The 21072-nt window shown below is 40.8% G+C and overlaps 15 non-coding genes across 15 annotated transcripts; all 15 read right to left on the bottom strand.

Annotated features, from left to right (window-relative positions):
- Positions 1–328: 328 nt before the first annotated feature.
- On the bottom strand, positions 329–400 carry trnap-cgg. The gene has a single exon. It is a non-coding gene; the product is annotated as a tRNA-Pro (tRNA).
- Positions 401–1098: 698 nt separating this feature from the next.
- On the bottom strand, positions 1099–1172 carry trnat-agu. Its single transcript has one exon. It is a non-coding gene; the product is annotated as a tRNA-Thr (tRNA).
- A 275-nt stretch (positions 1173–1447) lies between these two features.
- trnat-ugu lies at positions 1448–1521 on the bottom strand. The gene has a single exon. It is a non-coding gene; the product is annotated as a tRNA-Thr (tRNA).
- A 1002-nt stretch (positions 1522–2523) lies between these two features.
- Positions 2524–2605, bottom strand: trnar-ucu. Its single transcript has one exon. It is a non-coding gene; the product is annotated as a tRNA-Arg (tRNA).
- A 1213-nt stretch (positions 2606–3818) lies between these two features.
- On the bottom strand, positions 3819–3900 carry trnas-gcu. The gene has a single exon. It is a non-coding gene; the product is annotated as a tRNA-Ser (tRNA).
- A 1020-nt stretch (positions 3901–4920) lies between these two features.
- trnas-gcu lies at positions 4921–5002 on the bottom strand. The gene has a single exon. It is a non-coding gene; the product is annotated as a tRNA-Ser (tRNA).
- Positions 5003–5755: 753 nt separating this feature from the next.
- Positions 5756–5838, bottom strand: trnal-uaa. The gene has a single exon. It is a non-coding gene; the product is annotated as a tRNA-Leu (tRNA).
- A 4336-nt stretch (positions 5839–10174) lies between these two features.
- trnat-ugu lies at positions 10175–10248 on the bottom strand. Its single transcript has one exon. It is a non-coding gene; the product is annotated as a tRNA-Thr (tRNA).
- Positions 10249–12204: 1956 nt separating this feature from the next.
- Positions 12205–12286, bottom strand: trnas-cga. Its single transcript has one exon. It is a non-coding gene; the product is annotated as a tRNA-Ser (tRNA).
- A 524-nt stretch (positions 12287–12810) lies between these two features.
- Positions 12811–12884, bottom strand: trnat-agu. Its single transcript has one exon. It is a non-coding gene; the product is annotated as a tRNA-Thr (tRNA).
- Positions 12885–15105: 2221 nt separating this feature from the next.
- trnas-gcu lies at positions 15106–15187 on the bottom strand. Its single transcript has one exon. It is a non-coding gene; the product is annotated as a tRNA-Ser (tRNA).
- A 752-nt stretch (positions 15188–15939) lies between these two features.
- Positions 15940–16022, bottom strand: trnal-uaa. Its single transcript has one exon. It is a non-coding gene; the product is annotated as a tRNA-Leu (tRNA).
- A 1177-nt stretch (positions 16023–17199) lies between these two features.
- trnan-guu lies at positions 17200–17282 on the bottom strand. Its single transcript has one exon. It is a non-coding gene; the product is annotated as a tRNA-Ser (tRNA).
- Positions 17283–18529: 1247 nt separating this feature from the next.
- On the bottom strand, positions 18530–18603 carry trnat-cgu. The gene has a single exon. It is a non-coding gene; the product is annotated as a tRNA-Thr (tRNA).
- Positions 18604–20781: 2178 nt separating this feature from the next.
- Positions 20782–20863, bottom strand: trnas-gcu. The gene has a single exon. It is a non-coding gene; the product is annotated as a tRNA-Ser (tRNA).
- Between the last annotated feature and the right edge of the window lie 209 nt (positions 20864–21072).

Raw genomic sequence — 21072 nt, 5'->3', positions numbered from 1 at the left:
GTGAGTTTAATTATACTTAATATTGATGCTTAAATTATACTTAATATATACTTAAACTTGTATTATATTGTAGGTATTGCCCGACCCCTCGGGAAGGTATGGGACAGCGTGGGTGCATTGTGACAGACCCTCAAGCGTTCCTTTTGGATCATGGTGGGTCAGTCCAAAGTGCTGACTTAATCTGCCAATGCATTGCCATTTTAAGCAACTGTTCTTTGAATTCCAGCACCTTCTGTTGTTAGGGATCATGGGAGTTTTTTTTGGACTTGTAACAGCATGAATCCTTGTGGAACTTCAGGGAGATGTTGTGGTATCCTTAAAATGCCTAGGGCTCGTCCGGGATTTGAACCCGGGACCTCTCGCACCCGAAGCGAGAATCATACCCCTAGACCAACGAGCCAGACGTTGCACTTTTGGGGATGAACCAGCCCTGAGATGCACGGCCCAGCAACATGATTGAAATCACAAGACTGCACCATGTACCCCTCACTGAATATGCCTGTTGTAAACCAGAGTCTTGTCTTCTTTCCACATTGCATCTTTTATGCCTTTCACCCACCAGAATGGTACTTCTGCATGTTACCCTGGTGATGGATGTGCCTTGAGAAAAAAGTTTTATAACATTCCTTTTGCAGGGATACATTTCCCCTATATTTTTTTCACATAAAGACCTCTTTGGGTGCACAGACCGTGCCATCTTTGTGCCAGTCTTGCTGATAGAAGACTGGTATGCATCATCAATTAGATTTTCCATGCTATGCCATCAAACGTGGCTTTGAGAAAGCTTGCTTAAGTATCATACACTCGGCAATGCTAATACCACAATATTCAACCATTTAGTACACTGTTAGGTCAGACTATATACAGTCTCCTCATGTAGCATGGGATGTGTAAAATGCATATGCGACAAAGGCACTGCTGAGAGTCGAACTCAGGATCTCCTGTTTACTAGAGAGGCGCTTTAACCAACCAAGCCACAGCGACACCTACTGCCTCTGTCAAGGGCATAAAAATGAAAAAAGGCTGCTAGTGAGAGAAATTGCCCACAGGTAGGAAGCTCGTACTTCCAAGTTTGAGGTTGGGGGAAACGAAAAGGGCAGGCACTGCTGAGAGTCGAACTCAGGATCTCCTGTTTACTAGACAGGCACTTTAACCAACTAAGCCACAGCGCCAGACTGCTGCCTCTGTCAAGGGCATAAAAATGAAAAATGGGCACATGCAGAAGATTGCACCAAGATCAGGATTATTGGGAAAGTATTACTTGCTGTTAAACTCTCGAGATATCTGTTAGACAGGCGGATAATTAAGAAGAAGAAGAAGAAGGCTTTGATTAAAAAATATTTGTCAGCTCTGCCTTAAAAATCAGGACCCAGTCAGAGAACAGATATGGGTAAGAGAGCCAAAGGCATGCTCTAGCCATTCCCCGCAAGCTTTAAAGGAAGAAGGCAGGCACTGCTGAGAGTCGAACTCAGGATCTCCTGTTTACAAGACAGGCGCTTTAACCAACTAAGCCACAGCGCCAACCGGTTGGGAAAGAGCACGCAGACAGAAAGAGAAATAAGCCCACTGATGCCCCATTCCGCAACTTCTTGCCTTCCTGTTAATTCAGTGAGCTACAAGTGTGCACCTTTCTACAAGGGCAGCTAAAGGGACAGCTAAAAGCTCCTCCGTTATTCCCTTCGTATCGCCAAAGGAGTCACGCTTCTGCTTATTTGCATGTCGCTTTGAAATTTTCCAGTGGCCATTTTAGTTTGACTCCTTTGTTTTGCCTACCATACCGAAAAATTGCCCACATGCGGGAAGCTCGTACTTCCAAGTTTGAGGTTGGGGGAAACGAAAAGGGCAGGCACTGCTGAGATTCGAACTCAGGATCTCCTGTTTACTAGACAGGCGCTTTAACCAACTAAGCCACAGCACCAACCGTTGATGGAACCCTTTCATGCGTTGCAAGCATGATGTGAGGGGAACAGACTGTTCCAAAAGTTGGCAAATTGCGAAATTTCATAAAGTTAGACCAAAGCCTATACATTTTACAAAAACTGCTTAGAAACGTACGTACCTTGCATCTCGAGCTAAGAGAAGCAGAGAAGAATGACAGGGGCAGACAGGGGCAAGGAGTTTTTGCAGCAAACTCAAACAGAAATGGTTTATTAATCACCTTAAACACTCAGCCACCACAGTATGGGAATGGGAAAACACTGCCCATTACATCTCCTACTATAGAATGCAAAGAGCTTGAGGAACCTTACTCAGGCATGAAACTCCGATTAGCGACTGCACTAACTCATTGGATAATAACCCTGCTCATATGGGTGGGATCCACATATTCTGGCACCTGTTCATGGTTCCAAGCTACTGAACACAGGTTGAATCTTGCCTTTTGTTCTTAGACCCCAAAAGTCATTCATTCTAAAAGGTCAGAACTTAGATGCTTAGCGTTTCACAAGCAACTTGAAGAACTTTGCTCAAAGATATATGGATTATTTCAACTGATAAGTTTGGAACATAGTTGAAAATGTCTACTGACGAGGATGGGATTGGAACCCACGCGTGCAGAGCACAATGGATTAGAAGTCCATCGCCTTAACCACTCGGCCACCTCGTCCACTCTGTATGAGCGTCTGTTCAATATGAGGTTGATGAAAATGACTTGTTCTGAATATACTTTTTTTATACTATTGTTTTAATTAAGAAAATATCTATTGTTTCTGCCACTAAACAAGAACATGAAGCCAGTTTCACTTTAGCACTTTTAGTCACTTCCTAATCCCAAAAAACTTAAAAGGAGCCAATAAATCTAATTACCAGCTCACTGAGAAGGCCCATGATAATGAGCTATTGAAAGGATGGAGTTTGCGTGTTCAAAGGCAGATAGGGAGATCTGAACAAATTGCCTTGTTTATAAAGGAAGAGGGGAGGTCACTGAAAATAATCCAGCTTAATAAAGTAAACTTTAAATTGCAGTAAATGTGAATGACGAATAGACAGTTTTTTGAAGATTATCCTACATCAACACACTTTTTCTTTAATGACATAATGGTGACAACACAGTTTTGCCATTAAAACTCCATGTTTTAGAATCTGATCTAAACACAAGCAAAATTGCGAAAGGTTACACCACAAACCCGACAAACTCTTACTTGTTCTTCTCTAAGACATTGTTGGTTAGATCTTACAATAAAAAGGCCAAGTAAATCACAACATTTGTCATCTTTGTTCACAGGCTCCAAAATTAAGGTGGGGATCTACATAGCAATACATTGCCAGCGGCAGTCTAACTGTGTGCAGGATCGACAGCATCTATTCCTAGGTACGTAACCAGTCACTGGATTTGCAAACAACTAGATGAACGTTGATCGGCCATCACACTCTCCACCCATATTTCCATTACCCAGGCACCTGTGCTGACTGAGTTGGATTCTGACAATCTCTTACGACCTAAACAATGCCTTCACCCTTATTAACTGGCATAGGACCTGCTTGTCTCCTTTCTTCTCACACACAGAATCTGACCTCTTCTTCATTGAAAGGAAGCCAGCAAGGAACAAAGGGAAGGTTATTTGATGTCAATGGTCTTCATGGATATGAAGAGTGGGTCTGTCCAACTACAGGCTCCATCTGCAAATATCCCTTTCTAGGCACATGGATGGAATGTTGGTAGATTTGGAAGGGTGTGTATCCACAGCTCTTCCTTACGTTAGCTCAGATCAGGTAATTGGGGCAATGTATGGACAATATAGACATTTAGACTTCCACAAGCAACTTGAAGAAATGTAATTAATAAGTTTTGAACATATTCACTAATTGAAAAGTACTAGCTACAAGGATGGGATTCGAACCCACGCTTGCAGAGCACAATGGATTAGCAGTCTATCGCCTTAACCACTCGGCCACCTCGTCAATTGGATACGAGTGCCCCATTTTGTATTCTGTTTTAAAGGGACAATATACATCCATTTTCAATATAAGCTTAACAAGAAGGATTTGTAATTAACATACTTTGTGCCTATTGTTTTATTTAAGAACTGTCTATCATTTCTGATATTTCTGCCACTAAACAAGAATATGTCAGTTTCACTTTAGCACTTCCAGTCACTTCCTAATCCCAAAAAATATAAAAGGACCTGACAAAACTAATTACCAGTCCACAGAGAAGCCCATGATAATGAGTTCCTAAAAGGCTGCTACTTAGAGAAGGGAGGGGATTGCTTGTTCAAAGGTAGATAAAAAGATCTGAACAATTTGCCCTGTTTATACAGAAGGGGGGGCAAGGTCAGTCAAAATAACCCAACTTTCAAATTGGTGTATAATAACGGGAATGGAAATAAAGTAATAGTCATTGTAATTACAAGTCCTATTTATACTGTATTCATTTTTAGCAAAGGTGTTTTGGGTTGATACTATTCCTTTCTTAAATAGTGACATAGTTCTTTTTAAAAATTTGGGCTTGTCCGGCATTTGAACCCGGGACATCTTGCACCCAAAGCAAGAATCATACCCCTAGACCAACAAGCTAGATGATTGCAAAATCAAGAAGCTTCACTAAACTGGGTCTTTACTCAACTGGGATCTTCATTATTAGTGATGAGCAAATCCTACCTCCTGTCCAGTAGGACAAACAAAAACCCTGGTAAGGAGGAAGTCAGGTGCTCTTATAGGTCATGATTCATTTTGATTGGCTATGTTATAGGCCCTACCTCTTTGTCTGGGAGGGGCAATACAGCCCATTTATATTGACCTGTCAGGACTAGAAGAAAATAAGTTTATAACATGAGATAAGAGAAATTCTTATTTTGTGACATATACATTAGAACTTCATGTTGACCAAAGTGATGGCAACTTGTGTTATAGGTATTAACAGAGTGTAGGATTCCTTACTTGAACATTAAACTCCATTAGTTCCTTGAAAAAGCACTAACCTGACGAGGAAGGGATTGGAACCCACGCGTGCAGAGCACAATGGATTAGCAGTCCATCGCCTTAACCACTCGGCCACCTCATCTTGCATAAGTTTATTGGTTTGTCCCATACTTAAAAATGAAGTGTCTGCACCAAATCTGCTGGTTTGGGACAGTGACAGAATCGACTGGGAAATGTTTATCTCCTACTATAGAATGCAAAGAGCTTGAGGAACATTACTCATGCATGAAACTCCCATTAGCGACTGCACTAACTCATTGGCTAATAACCTTTCTGACATGGGTGGGATCCACATATCCCGGCACCTGTTCATGGGTCCAAACTACTGGACCATGGCTGAGGCTCCTTTCATGCTAAAGTTCTTTGAAGACCCTCAGCCCCAAAAGTCTGTCATTCTAACAGGTCGGCATGAGTTGTAAAGCTCCCCGGCCAGTTTTCATTCTGTGACTCTAATAAGGTGTGTGAGTTTGTGTCTGGCTGCTGTCTGTTTGTTCAGTCTTAGGGATATTTGCTGGGTAACCCTGACTGTGTTTGCTATAGACTGTTTGCCCAGCAATATATGTAGAAAAATCCAGGCTCCTTGTCTTCACCATAGCTATATCTAATATGTACAGAATTTACCTTAAAGTTTAAACCTAAATTATATGTTTGCTATGGACTGCTTCAATTATTACAAGATTTACTAATGAGCTTCTGAGGAACCTACTCTCCTGCTGCAGCCATACTGTTTTGTTTGTACATATAGCAGACTTTTTGTGCAACTAACAATATAAAAGGTGAGGGACTCTACCCCATGAAGAGCACAATTGCCCAAGTAAGGAGATTTTAAAAGAGTTACCAGGAGTGGGGTTCAAACCCACGCGGATATACATCCATTGGATCTTAAGTCCAACGGCTTAACCACTCGGCCATCCTGGTTGCTACAAGACTGATCAAAACTTCCTGTCCTTGTGTGTCATTGAGAAAATTCTGGTGAGTTTAATATGAATTTTCATATGTTTTCTGTAATAATGATGAGAAAATAAAGGGGGTGCATTGGGGTGCATGTAGTCCTCCACCTTAGAATGCTACCGCGCACCTCAGTTATGTCCAGATAATTAGGAGATGTAGTATAGGGATTATTATATTATTAATTTTTTGATTTACAATACAGGTATGTGACCTGTTATCCAGAATGCTTGGGACCCGGTGCTTTCTGGATAAGGGATCTCTACATAATTTGGATCTACATACCTTAAGTCTGCTAAAAAAATCATATAAATATCATTTAAACCCAATAGGATTGTGTTGCCTCCAATAAGGGGTAATTATATCTTAGTTGGGATCAAGTACAGGTACTGTTTTATTATTACAGAGAAAAGGGAATCATTTAACCATGAAATAAACCCAATAGGGCTGTTCTGCCCCAATAAGGGGTAATTATATCTTAGTTGGGATCAAGTACAGGTACTGTTTTATTATTACAGAGAAAAGGGAATCATTAAACCATGAAATAAACCCAATAGGGCTGTTCTGCCCCAATAAGGGGTAATTATATCTTAGTTGGGATCAAGAACAGGTACTGTTTTATTATTACAGAGAAAAGGGAATCATTAAACCATGAAATAAACCCAATAGGGCTGTTCTGCCCCCAATAAGGGGTAATTATATCTTAGTTGGGATCAAGTACAGGTACTGTTTTATTATTACAGAGAAAAGGGAATCATTTAACCATGAAATAAACCCAAAAGGGCTGTTCTGCCCCCAATAAGGGGTAATTATATCTTAGTTGGGATCAAGTACAGGTACTGTTTTATTATTACAGAGAAAAGGGAATCATTTAACCATGAAATAAACCCAAAAGGGCTGTTCTGCCCCCAATAAGGGGTAATTATATCTTAGTTGGGATCAAGTACAGGTACTGTTTTATTATTACAGAGAAAAGGGAATCATTTAACCATGAAATAAACCCAAAAGGGCTGTTCTGCCCCCAATAAGGGGTAATTATATCTTAGTTGGGATCAAGTACAGGTACTGTTTTATTATTACAGAGAAAAGGGAATCATTTAACCATGAAATAAACCCAAAAGGGCTGTTCTGCCCCCAATAAGGGGTAATTATATCTTAGTTGGGATCAAGTACAGGTACTGTTTTATTATTACAGACAAAAGGGAATCATTTAACCATTTAATAAACCCAATAGGGCTGTTCTGCCCCCAATAAGGGGTAATTATATCTTAGTTGGGATCAAGTACAGGTACTGTTTTATTATTACAGAGAAAAGGGAATCATTTAACCATTAAATAAACCCAATAGGGCTGTTCTGCCCCCAATAAGGGGTAATTATATCTTAGTTGGGATCAAGTACAGGTACTGTTTTATTATTACAGAGAAAAGGGAATAATTTAACCATGAAATAAACCCAATAGGGCTGTTCTGCCCCCCAATAAGGGGTAATTATATCTTAGTTGGGATCAAGTACAGGTACTGTTTTATTATTACAGAGAATAGGGAATCATTTAACCATTAAATAATCCCAATAGGGCTGTTCTGCCCCCAATAAGGGGTAATTATACCTTAGTTGGGATCAAGTACAGGTACTGTTTTATTATTACAGAGAAAAGGGAATCATTTAACCATGAAATAAACCCAATAGGGCTGTTCTGCCCCCCAATAAGGGGTAATTATATCTTAGTTGGGATCAAGTACAGGTACTGTTTTATTATTACAGAGAATAGGGAATCATTTAACCATTAAATAATCCCAATAGGGCTGTTCTGCCCCCAATAAGGGGTAATTATATCTTAGTTGGGATCAAGTACAGGTACTGTTTTATTATTACTACGAATAGGGAATCATTTAAACATGAAATAAACCCAATAGGACTTTTCTGCCCCCAATAAGGATAATTTATATCTTAGTTGGGATCAAGTACAGGTACTGTTTTATTATTACAGAGAAAAGGGAATTATTTTTAAAAATTTGAATTTTTTTTTTATCATGGAGTCTATGGGAGATGGCCTTTCTGTAATTCAGAAATTTCTGGATAAAAAGTTTCTGGATAATGAATCCCATACCTGTATATAATTCATCATACACATGCCTCCAAGAAATCTCCAACTCCACCCCAAACCCTTTACTATATTGATGGCACACTATTTAACCCTGTCAACATGTTACATTGTCTGGGGTGATCTTTGATTCCTCTTCCTAGCAAGTTCAGCCTGTGTACAGACACCTTAACCATAAGGAATATGGGATTTGTGAAAATGGACACATGAAAACAAGGCACTGCTGAGAGTTGAACTCAGGATCTCCTGTTTACTAGACAGGCGCTTTAACCAACTAAGCCACAGCGCCAGACTACAGCCTCTGTCAAGGGCATAAAAATGAAAAATGGGCACATGCAGAAGATTGCACCAAGATCAGGATTATTGGGCAAGTATTACTTGATTCTTGATTCAGGTGTGAGCCTTGCTCCTTGGCAGGCGTGAGCAGCGCTCATTAGCAAAACCAAATCAACAACCTGAACACATCCTTTATTACCAAGGAATTTCCAGAGAACAGACATGGGTAAGAGCGCCAAAGGCACACTCTAGCCATTCCCCGCAAGCTTTAAAGAAGAAGGCAGGCATTGCTGAGAGTTGAACTCAGGATTTCCTGTTTACAAGTTGGACTTGAGATCCAATGCATGTATAGCCATGTGCATTTGAACCCCACTCCAGGCAAGGTTTTTTTAAAGAACAATTTTTTCCCCTCTGAGGCAAATTATAGAGGCTTCAGATTGGGTTTTCACCTTCCTCTGGATCAACTAGCAGGTAGGCAGGTTAAATATAGGCATTAAGGTTGAATTGATGGACGTGTGTCTTTTTTCAACCTAACTTACTATGTTACTATGTAAGGGAAGCCCCCAAACCTGTACTTTGTCCTTTCACTCAGACACCTCGTCCTCAGTTGAGTTGGCTTGCTGGCCACCTTGTCTTTGCTTAAACATTCGGGGAGTTATCTCTCTTTCTTGGCAGGAGGCCCTCAAACTAATGCAGAAGACACCTCTTCTGCTCAGGGGAAACGGGGTGTCAGTCAAAAAATGCATTTGTTACTATTACCTATTTCGTCTTGATGTTGATGGATGTGCACAACTTTCTTTGAAAAATGCTGTTGGGCCCTTACTAATTTCCTGCCGGTATGGCGACCTTTTCCCCCTCTATGAAAAAAATCTGAGCTCTTCTCCTTCAGGCTGTGTTTTTTCCTCCAGTGGGGAGGAGTGCTTCAGGTGGATGGGAGCATTTTTGGACCACTTGCGGACAAACAGCAAGTAAGCCGGTAAGTAGCAAATAGAAGTTTATTTGTTTATAAAATGTTGCCATTGTCATCTTGAGGCACTCGGGCTCAAAAACCCCTTCCCAAGACCCCTTCTAATTTCTATGCTACGTAACCACATACATGCCTACAATAAAACCGCGCTGTATTCCAGTTGGACTAGCACCTGCATAAATCCTTACAGAATTTCAGTGAGATGTTGTGGTATTCTTAAAATGTCTAGGGCTCATCTGGGTTTTGAACCCGGGACCTCTCGCAGCCAAAGCGAAAATCATTTTTTTCACATAAAGACCTTTTTATCTGTAAAATGACTTCTTTGTAGTAGCCCTTTAGTAGGTTCTCGTGAGAACTCGCAATGGCCAAAGCGCTTCTTTGGGTGCACAGACCGTGCCCTCTTTGTGCCAGTCTTGCTGATAGAAGACAGGTATGCATCGTCACTTAGATTTTCCATGCTATGCCATTGAACGTGGCTTTGAGAAAGCTTGCTTAAGTATCATACACTCGGCAATGCTAATACCACAATATTCAACCATTTAGTACACTGTTAGGTCAGACTATATACAGTCTCCTCATGTAGCATGGGATGTGTAAAATGCATATGCGATGAAGGCACTGCTGAGAGTCAAACTTAGGATCTCCTGTTTACTAGATAGGGGCTCTAACCAACTAAGCCACAGCGCCACCTACTGTCACTGTCAAGGGCATAAAAATGAAAAATGGGCACATGCAGAAGATTGCACCAAGATCAGGATTATTGGGCAAGTATTACTTGCTGTTAAACTCTCGAGATATCTGTTAGACAGGTGGATAATTAAGAAGAAGAAGAAAAAGGCCTTGATTAAAAAATATTTGTCAGCTCTGCCTTAAAATTCAGGACCCAGTCAGAGAACAGACATGGGTAAGAGAGCCAAAGGCACGCTCTAGCCATTCCCCACAAGCTTTAAAGGAAGAAGGCAGGCACTGCTGAGAGTCGAACTCAGGATCTCCTGTTTACAAGACAGGCACTTTAACCAACTAAGCCACAGCGCCAACCAACTGGGGCAGATCCTGCGGACGGAAAGAGAAATAAGTATTTTTAGTTACAACACTAACTCATAGGATAATAACTCCTCCCTGGGAAAACTCTATGAGGTCCTCCTTGGATAGGGACTCCCTGAAACTCCCGGTACCTTGCCCCTCCCTTGGGCAGAACACTTCAGAGGATGTCACACAGACGGCTCAAGTCACACTCTCTCTTTGGGCTACCCCCGGTACTCCCGCCGGATTATTCCACCTAGGGACTCACCCCAGTCCACGCGTAGGGCCCCTTCACTGGGAACACTCCCAGGTGCTGACTTGGCTCCTCTTACTAAACACTACAGGACTTGAACTCCAGCCATGAATGCTGGGGGGTCTTAATCCCTCTCTCTCCTGTTGTGGCTATCTCTGCACATTCTCTTTAGCCTGCCTGTCACTCCTAGAGTGACCTATTACAGTACCTCCTGTACTAGAACACAAAACTGTTGCTCACCTCCTTACAGAGGCAGTCCCAGGACTAAGACCTAACAGAACATGTCTGCATGCCCTTTTTATATTGCAGCATACTGCCACCTAGTGGTTGCTGCTGAATAACAGGGAATCTCCCTTATAGCACATAAACACACAGGACCACCTTTAGGTGTCCAAATCTCATAAGGCCACCCTCATGGTGCCTCTCTAAAGGGGAATTTATCCTGAAGGGGCCCAGTTCTTTGGGGTCCCTACAATGCCATACACAGTCACTGTTTATTGGGCTGCTAGGAGGCTGTTTGTGCCTCTGGGTACCGGCCATTAGTGCTAAAAATGAAGGGAAATGAATACAAATTCATAGCTTACTAATGCTCCAATGCAACTTTAGATTCAATAACTAGTGATGAGTGAATCTGTCCCGTTTCATTTCGCCGAAAAATTCGCGAATCTGTCAAAAGTTTCGCGAAACGGTGGAAAATTCGCGAAACGGTGTAATTGTCGTGCGACAAAAAAAATTGTCGCCCGCGGCTATTCTTTTGTCGCGCGGCTACTCTTTCGTCGCCCACGGCTATTCTTTTGTTGCGCGGCTATTATTTTGTTGCGCGGCTATTATTTTGTCGCCTGTGGCTATTCTTTCATTGCGCGGCTATTATTTTGTCACCCGCGGCTATTATTTTGTCGCACGGCTATTCTTTTGTTGCCCGGCGACAATTTTTGGTCACGCAGCGAATTTTTCTGTGGCAAATTTTTTCATCTGTTTCGTGACACAATCCGCCAATGGCGAAATGTGGAAATTCGCCACGAATCCATGCCTGGTGAAACATTTCACCCAATAACCTCCAAAAAATCATGGGTGGGGCTTATAATGCAGCTAATGTGAGATAGATGAGAAATTTAGCAATTTATAAAACAATGAAGGGAAAAATCACTTTGGGAAAATTCCAAACTGTTTTGCAGGTGTTGATTGGGCTGAATATTAATTACTGAAACAAATCAGCAAATTAATCTTAAAAAATATAAATTTAAAGCATGGGATAGTTGAAAGCAAAGTTCACATTCACATTTCAAGAGTAAGCTCAAAGACCTAATCAAAGTAGAGCTTGGTATTCAGCCAGCCCTTAGCTAAACACTGCCAGAATGGTTACGGTATTGGGCATAAAATCCAATAATTAAATGTCTGCGTGGGTTCCAGCCCCACTCAGTAAGAGTTTTAAAGTCTCATGTATACTTTGGCAATAAATTATTTTTCCAGGTGCCACTTTTATGGATGAGGTGTACTATTTAAGACCGCTTGTGAGTTAGTGTTTTTGGGTATTATCAACTGATTACATCATGGCAAATACAGAAATATGATCTTAAATTGTTGAAATTGTGTTACTCTGACTTTTTTGAAGTTGAAGTTGAGTTAGTGCCCAGGTTGGAATCCGAATTACATTGTAATACACATATCTGCATAAATGCCTAATTATCTAAACAACTAAGCATTATAAGGACTCTCGCTGTGAACAGGATTCGAACCTATGCAGGGAAACCCCATTGGATTTCAAGTCCAACGCCTTAACCACTCGGCCATCACAGCCAGTCTGCCCCATAGGGAAACTAACTAACACATAGACCTGTGAAACTGATGGAAAAGCAGATTTAAAAAAAATTCAAAAATCCAATTCTGGTCCAGTCAAGCGGTGATTGCAAAGGGGACATACAGTGTTAAATCACTTACAGTGCTATTTTAAGTTATTTCACAATTTGCATGAATCTTTTTTAAAGGGACAGTATACATCCATTTTTAATATGAGCTTAACGAGAAGGACTTGTAATGAACAAACTTTTTGCCTATTGTTTTATTTAAGAACTGTCTTTTCTGATATTTCTGCCACTAAACAAGAATATGAAGATAGTTTCACTTCCTGTCACTTCATTGCACTCATGTTGAGCAAGGGAGTATACTGCCCCCATTTGGAAATGAGAAGAGCCACAACTCTTTCTAGTTCAGCCCATGCTATTTGGTCATCCCTACAGACTATTCAGTTAGCCATCCAGTAATTGCCATGTTTACCGTAATTGGACTACCTCAAACAGAATGGAATCTTATAGATGAAAATGAGGCACTGCTGAGATTCGAACTCAGGATCTCCTGTTTACTAGACAGGCGCTTTAACCAACTAAGCCACAGCGCCAACTGCTGTTGTCCTATATTCACGCTTTTCAAGCAGGATGTGAGGTGGCCAGACTGCATTCTAAAAGTTGGCAAATTGGGTACTAAAGTCCTAAAAACACCCTCCCATAGACAATACTGAGAATTGCCTCTGCTAAAACTGGGCTGTGTCCCAATCACTGTTCACTGGCCATTTGGGATCCTTTTTGATTAAATTGTTTGTACATATAGCATACTTTTTGTGCAACTAACAATATAAAAAATATGGACTCTACCCCATAAAGGGCACAATTGCCCAAGTGAGGAGCCTTATATATGAGATTTTAAGGCTCTTACCAGGAGTGGGGTTCAAACCCACACAGATATACATCCATTGGATCTTAAGTCCAACCCCTTAACCACTCGGCCATCCTGTTCACTACAAGCATTAGAGAAACTTCTTGTCCTTGTGTGTCATTGAGAAAATTCTGATGAGTTTAATTATACTTCATATTGATGCCTATATAGAAAAAAAAATAAATTTAAAAAATTCAATCACGATCACGGACAGGACTTTATATTCAGCAAGTGAAATGGAAATCTGTGCTATAAAGATGCAAGAAGCTGCATACAAAACACCTTTTATTATATGTTTTAATTTTACTTTTATGCTTTTGAGAAACTGCAGTCTGCCTGAACAACATTCGAATTATTAAACTGAGAAGAACAAAACATTAGCACCCAACGTGGGGCTCAAACCCACGATCACTAGATTAAGAGTCTCATGCTCTACTGACTAACCTATCCACGCTCGTTGTGCTGCTGTTGTTTAAGCATGGGTGGGCTTAAAAGGGAACAGTTGAACCTTTCTATTATAACACATTTGCCATACATCACTTTATTTAGAGAAATCGTGGGATAATTTAATTTCTTGGATTTTACCTATCCTTTATTATAAATCCTCTGATAATCTGCCATTAGCTTCATAAATATTCTAACTGTTAGAGAAAGTTATATCATTAAGAGTTAAGGGATTTTTTTTAATATTAAAAAAATAACGTCAAGTTATTGATGCTATTTGCTAATAGCAAGGCTGCCGTGACCCGGATTCAAACCAGGGTTGCAGCGGCCACAACGCAGAGTACTAACCACTACACGATCACGGCAAGTCACATCCCGCTATGCCTGTATGCTTGTCATTCTTATTTGAACCCAATTGCAGTTTCCACTTATATTCTATTTAATTCAGGGAACAGTTATTGTACTGTAAATATGGGCCTCTAGCTCAGTGGCTCCCATGGCTGCTTAGCTTGTTGTAAAGTCCTGTCAGTTATCTGACTTGCTTGGATTTTTTTACGTTGTTTTTGTAAATAGGCATTAGCTTGTACATTAAAGTAATGGTACATAATGGTACATTTATTTATATGAACAATTACTCCAGATCCTAAATACATTATATTGAGGGGCAGATGTAGTGGCACCCAAAATACATTAAATACAGTGGGACACAGGGGGCAGTGGCTCCAAAAATACATTAAATACAGTGAGAAGCAGTGGGAACTTTAGATGTGTGTGGTTACCAAGCCTAATGTCTAGGGCTACAGGTGAGTGCTGAGAGTTGGGTACATAGCTCCAGAGCACTAGTGGAAATATATCCAAGTTGTTGCCAGATAATGGTTGGATAATGTTGTGTGCTGGTGGTTGCTAGGGTAATAACACAAGTGAGTTGGCTATTGCCATATCAGTACAGGGTTTCCCATCTCAATTATTTGCTTCCTGTATTGCTATGGCAGGGGGACTATTTTAGCACAGGGATAGAACTATGGGGATGTCCACACCTGCATTTCTTTACAATAGGCAACAATTTGCATATTGTGTATATTGGGGCATCAGATAAATTCTTTCTCATTACCTGGGAATCATCCCTCTGTGCCTACACAGAAGTGAAAAATAACTAGAAAAATCAACCATGTTTTACTTCCATCTATATTCACAAAAGACTGAGAAGGGAGATCCTACCTCCTGTCCAGTAGGACAAACAATAACCCTGGTAAGGAGGAAGTCAGGTGCTCTTATAGGTCATGATTCATTTTGATTGGCTATGTTATAGGTCCTACCTCTTTGTATATTGACATGTCAGGACTAGAAGAAATAAAGTTTATGGCACAACGATAAGAGAAATTCTTATATTGTGACATATACATTAGAACATCATATTGACCAAAGTGATGGCAACTTGTGTTATAGGTAAAAAAACACAAATCCGACGAGGATGGGATTCGAACCCACGCGTGCAGAGCACAATGGATTAGCAGTCCATCGCCTTAACCACTCGGCCACCTCATCTTGTATAGGTTTATTGGTTTGTCCCATACTTAAAAATGAAGTGTCTGCACCAAATCTGCTGGTTTGGGACAGTGACAGAATGGACTGGGAAATGTTTATCTCCTACTATAGAATGCAAAGAGCTTGAGGAACATTACTCAGACCTGAAACTCCCATTAGTGACTGCACTAGCTCATTGGATAATAACCCTGCTGACATGGGTGGGATCCACATATCCCAGCGCCTGTTCATGGGTCCAAACTACTGGACCATGGCTGAGGCTCCTTTCATGCTAAAGTTCTTTGAAGACCCTGAGTTTCAAAAGTCTGTCATTCTAACAGGTTGGCATGAGATGTAAAGCTCCCCGGCCAGTTTTCATTCTGTGACTCCAATAAGGTGTGTGAGTTTGTGTCTGGCTGCTGTCTGTTTGTTCAGTCTTAGGGATATTTGCTGGGTAACTGTAACTGTGTTTGCTATAGACTGTTTACCCAGCAATACATGTAGAAAAATCCAGGCTCCTTGTCTTCACCATAATTATATCTAATATGTACAGAATTTACCTTTTTTTTCTAAACCTAAAGTATATGTTTGCTATGGACTGCTTCAATTATTACAAGATTTACTAATGAGCTTCTGAGGAACCTACTCTCCTGCTGCAGCCATACTGTTTTGCTTGTACATATAGCAGACTTTTTGTGCAACTAACAATATAAAAGGTAAGGGACTCACAATTGCCCAAGTAAGGAGCCTTATATATGAGATTTTAAAACTCTTACCAGGAGTGGGGTTCGAACCCACGCGGATATACATCCATTGGATCTTAAGTCCAACGCCTTAACCACTCGGCCATCCTGGTTGCTACAAGACTAACCCATAGCCATGTGACTTGTACACTGGGAGACTTTAGTCACTATTTAGGGTGAAGACACACAAAGCTACTAGTAGCTGCTACTTTATCTTGGCTACTAAACTCAACAACCCCCAAAATATCATGGAAGGGGCTTATAATGCAGCTAATTTGAGATAGGTGAGAAATTTAGTAATTTATGAAACAATGAAAAATTCCAAAATGTTTTGCAGGTATTGATAGGGCTGAGTATTAATTACTGAAACAAATACATTTTTAAAAAAATGTTAATTTAAAGCATGGGATAGTTTAAAGCAAAGTTCACATTCACATTTGAAGAGTAAGCTCAAAGACCTATAATCAAAGTAGAGCTAGTTCTAGTTCAGCCCACAGCAATGTTAATTGAACATACACATGGTCTATTCAGTTGGCCATCCAGTAATTGCCATGTTTATCAGACTACCTCAAAAAGAATATTACGGATGAAAATGAGGTACTGCTGAGATTCGAACTCAGGATCTCCTGTTTACTAGACAGGCGCTTTAACCAACTAAGCCACAGCGCCAGCTGTCGACAGCTACCTTTCATGCTTTGCAAGCAGGATGTGAGGGGGCCAGACTGTCTTCTGAAAGTTGGCAAATTGCATAAATTTTATAAGGTTAGACCAAAGCCTATGCATTTTAGAAAAACTGCCTAGAAACGTACGTACCTTGCATCTTGAGCTAAGAGAAGCAGAGAAGAGTGATAGGGGCAGCAAGGGGGAAGGAGTTCTTGCAGCAAACACAAACAGAAATGGTTTATTAATCACCTTAAACACTCAGCCACCACAGTATGGGAATGGGAAAACACTGCCCATTACATCTCCTACTATAGAATGCAAAGAGCTTGAGGAACATTACTCAGGCATGAAACTCCCATTAGCGACTGCACTAACTCATTGGCTAATAACTCTGCTGACATGGGTGGGATCCACATATCCCAGCACCTGTTCATGGTTCCAAGCTACTAAACCAAGGTTGAATCTTTCCTTTTGTTCTTTGAAGACCCCCAAACCCAAAAGTAATTCATTCTAACAGGTCAGAATGAACTTAGATGCTTAGCGTTTCACAAGCAACTTGAAGAACTTTGCTCAAAGATAATGGATTATTTCTACTGATAAGTTTGGAATAGAGTTGAAAATTTCTACCGACGAGGATGGGATTCGAACCCACGCGTGCAGAGCACAATGGATTAGCAGCCCATCACCTTAAACCACTTGGCCACCTCGTCCATTAGATGAAAATGACTTGTTCTGAATATACTTTTTGCCTATTGTTTTAATTAAGAAAATATCTATGGTTTCTGCCACTAAACAAGAACATGAAGCCAGTTTCACTTTAGCACTTTCAGTCACTTCCTAATCCCAAGAAACTTAAAAAAAACAAGAAAATCTAATTACCAGCTCACTGAGAAGGCCCATGATAATGAGCTATTGAAAGGATGGGGTTTGTGTGTTCAAAGGTAGATAGGGAGATCTGAACAAATTGCCTTGTTTATAAAGGAAGAGTGGAGGTCACTGAAAATAGCCCAGCTTTCAAATTAGTTCATAATAATAATAATAATAATAATAATAATAATAATAAAAATAAGGTAATGTGCTATTTTATTTCATATTTATATTGTGTTCATTTTTAGCAAAGGTGTGTTGGGTTTATACTGTTCCTTTAAGAATTTCCTTATATAGCAGAAGGATACATAGTTTCTTCTAAAAAAGCCTTAGGCTTAACAAGGATTTGAACCCTGGACCTCTTGGAACCCCAGGACCACTCGCACCCAAGGCAAGAATCATACCCCTAGACCAACGAGCCAGATGCCAACAGATCAGTTCAGAATCAGTTCAACTTCATCAGTCAAAGAGATGGGGAATATCCATTCCATAGCATTGGTGGTCTAATTATGTACAACTCAAGGACCAAACATGGAGTAGCTTCATTTGCCCTGTTAAGATTTTTTTGTTAATAATCAAATAGTGAGATCAGAAAAAGCCATGTTGATTGCACTCATGTTGGGCAAGAGAGTATATGATGATGATCGGGGACCTAACTAGGGTGCACCGGGCCCCCCTGGAAAAAAGTTTTTGGAAGGGCCCAGAGCACACCTCTCCCTGCTTGGACCCCTACCCCCCCCAATGGAGTCTCCCACTACCCACTCCTTGCTGTAAAGTAAATGTAAAGTAGACCTTACTGGCTTTGAAATTGGTTAGACCCAGCTATTCTGTATCCCTATTGTTTTTCCAAAAACAAATAACATTCAACCCCCATGTGAATGCAGTTAGCCTATTTGCAATACAATTACACAACTGTTTATAAAGCTGTGTAGACATTCTTATCAGTAAACCAGCATTTACTACATTAAATGCATCTAAGATTGCTAATAAAGGTAATATATAAAGGTATGATTTTCCCCCACACTCTGCCTACAACTGCCGTTACAGCACAGGATATGGGATTTCTAAAATGAATATGTTGCAAAAAGCAAGGCACTGCTGAGAGTTGAACTCAGGATCTCCTGTTTACAAGACAGGCGCTTTAACCATCTAAGCCACAGCGCCAGATATGGCACCTGCTAATTTTTAGTTGTAAATGTACAAAATCCTTATTCCATTTTAAAAACTTTGGCATTAAATTTTCATTGCAGAACCCACTATAGAGAATTTGAGTACCAAATTTCTTCATGCAAATCTGGAGTACAATTTTTGTATACAAAGTTTTTCTCAAAAGGCATTTGTTTACAGTGCTGCTGCAGCAGAATTCTGCAATAAAATCCATTTTTTAAAAGACAGTTTTTTTCATATTTGATTTTGAGATTTGACATGGAGCTAGCCATTTCCTTACTTTCCCAGGTACCCATAGCCATGTGACTTGTACACTGGGAGACTTTAGTCACTATTTAGGGTGAAGACACACAAAGCTACTAGTAGCTGTTACTTTATCTTGGGTACTAAACTCCTGAAAACACCCTCCCATAGACAATACTGAGAATTGTCTCTGCTAAAAGACACATAGAGACAATTATCAGTAGCCAAAACAAACAGCCAGAGACCACCTTCTAAAATTAGAGGAACGGAGCTTCCATTTGAAGCAGCATAGGGGGTTCCTTACGGTGAAGGCAGTGAGGTTGGGGAATGCCCTGCTGGGGGATGTTGGGTAGGGGGTTCCTCACGGTCAGGACAGTGAGGTTGGGGAATGCCCTGCCGGGGGATGTTGGGTAGGGGGTTTTCACAGTGAGGGCAGTGAGTTTGGGGAATGCCCTGCCGGGGGATGTTGGGTAAGGGGTTCCTCACGGTGAGGGCAGTGAGGTTGGGGAATGCATTGCCAGGGGATGTTGGGTAGGGGGTTCCTCACGGTGAGGGCAGTGAGGTTGGGGAATGCCCTGCTGGGGGATGTTGGGTAGGGGTTCCTCACAGTGAGGGCAGTGAGGTTGGGGAATGCACTGCCAGGGGATGTTGGGTAGGGGGTTCCTCACAGTGAGGGCAGTGAGGTTGGGGAATGCCCTGCTGGGGGATGTTGGGTAGGGGGTTCCTCACAGTGAGGGCAGTGAGGTTGGGGAATGCCCTTCCTAGTGATGGGGTAATGGCAGATTCTGTTAATGCCTATAAGAGGGGCCTGGATGAGTTCTGGAACAAGCAGAGTATCCAAGGCTATAGTGATACTAATATCTACAGTTAGTATTAGTGTTTGTATATGTAGTTTATGTATGTGAGTGTATAGATAGCTAAGTATAGGTTGTGGGTGCTGGGTTTAATTGGAAGGGTTGTACTTGATGGACTCTGGTCTTTTTTAAACCCTATGTAACTATGAAACTATGTTACTTTGAATTTTTTCATTATCCTTAAAATTGATGCCTATATAGAAAAAAAAATAAATTTAAAAAATTCAATCACATTAGATCACGGACAGGACTTTATATTCAGCAAGTGACATGGAAATCTGCGCTATAAAGATGCAAAAAGCTGAATATAAAACACCTTTTATTATATTTTTTAATTTTAATTTTACGCTTTTGAGAAACTGCAGTCGATCTGAACAACATTAAAATTATTAAACTGTCAAGAACAAAACTTTAGCGCCCAACGTGGGGCTCTATTCCCCCACCCTGAGATTAAGAATCTCACGCTCTACCAACTGAGCTACCCGGGCGGCTTGTACTGCCGGAGCATGGGTGGGCTTATAAAGAAACAGTTGAACCTTTCTATTATATAATCTGCCATTAGCTTCATAAATATCCTGACTGTTAGAGAAAGTTATATCATTAAGAGTTAAGGATATTTTTATGTTAGCATCAAGTGAAAAAGCTGCCGTGACCCGGATTTGAAACGGGGTTGCAGCGGCCACAACACAGAGTACTAACTACTATATTGTACTGTAAATATGGGCCTCTAGCTTAGCGGCTTCACTCTGATTGTAGTGATGATTTATTTGTACAATGGCTAAATGCGCAGCGCCTGAACAGGGACTTGAAAACCTGGACCCTCAGATTATGGGAATTGAAAACACTGCCCATTACATCTCCTACTATAGAATGCAAAGAGCTTGAGGAACCTTACTCAGGCATGAAACTCCCATTAGCGACTGCACTAACTCATTGGCTAATAACCCTGCTGACATGGGTGGGATCCACATATGCCGGCACCTGTTCATGGATCCAAGCTAATGAACCAAGGTTGAATCTTTCAAAGATAATGGATTATTTCAACTGATAAGTTTGGAACAGTGTTGAAAATTTCTACCGACGAGGATGGGATTCGAACCCACGCGTGCAGAGCACAATGGATTAGCAGTCCATCGCCTTAACCACTCGGCCACCTCGTCCATTACATATATGCGCAATTCCCTTTTTTCTGCTTTAAAGGTACAGTATACACCCTTTTCAATATGAGCTTAATGAAAATGACTTGTTCTGAATATACTTTTTGCCTTTGTTTTAATTAAGAAAATATCTATGGTTTCTGCCACTAAACAAGAACATGAAGCCAAGTTCACTTTAGCACTTTCAGTCACTTCCTAATCCCAAAAAACAT

This window comes from Xenopus tropicalis, chromosome 3 (genome assembly GCF_000004195.4).
Source record: "Xenopus tropicalis strain Nigerian chromosome 3, UCB_Xtro_10.0, whole genome shotgun sequence".
Taxonomy (NCBI): Eukaryota; Metazoa; Chordata; class Amphibia; order Anura; family Pipidae; genus Xenopus; species Xenopus tropicalis.
The sequence above is the reverse complement of the archived record's forward strand: the minus strand, read 5'-3'. Positions and strand labels throughout refer to the sequence as shown.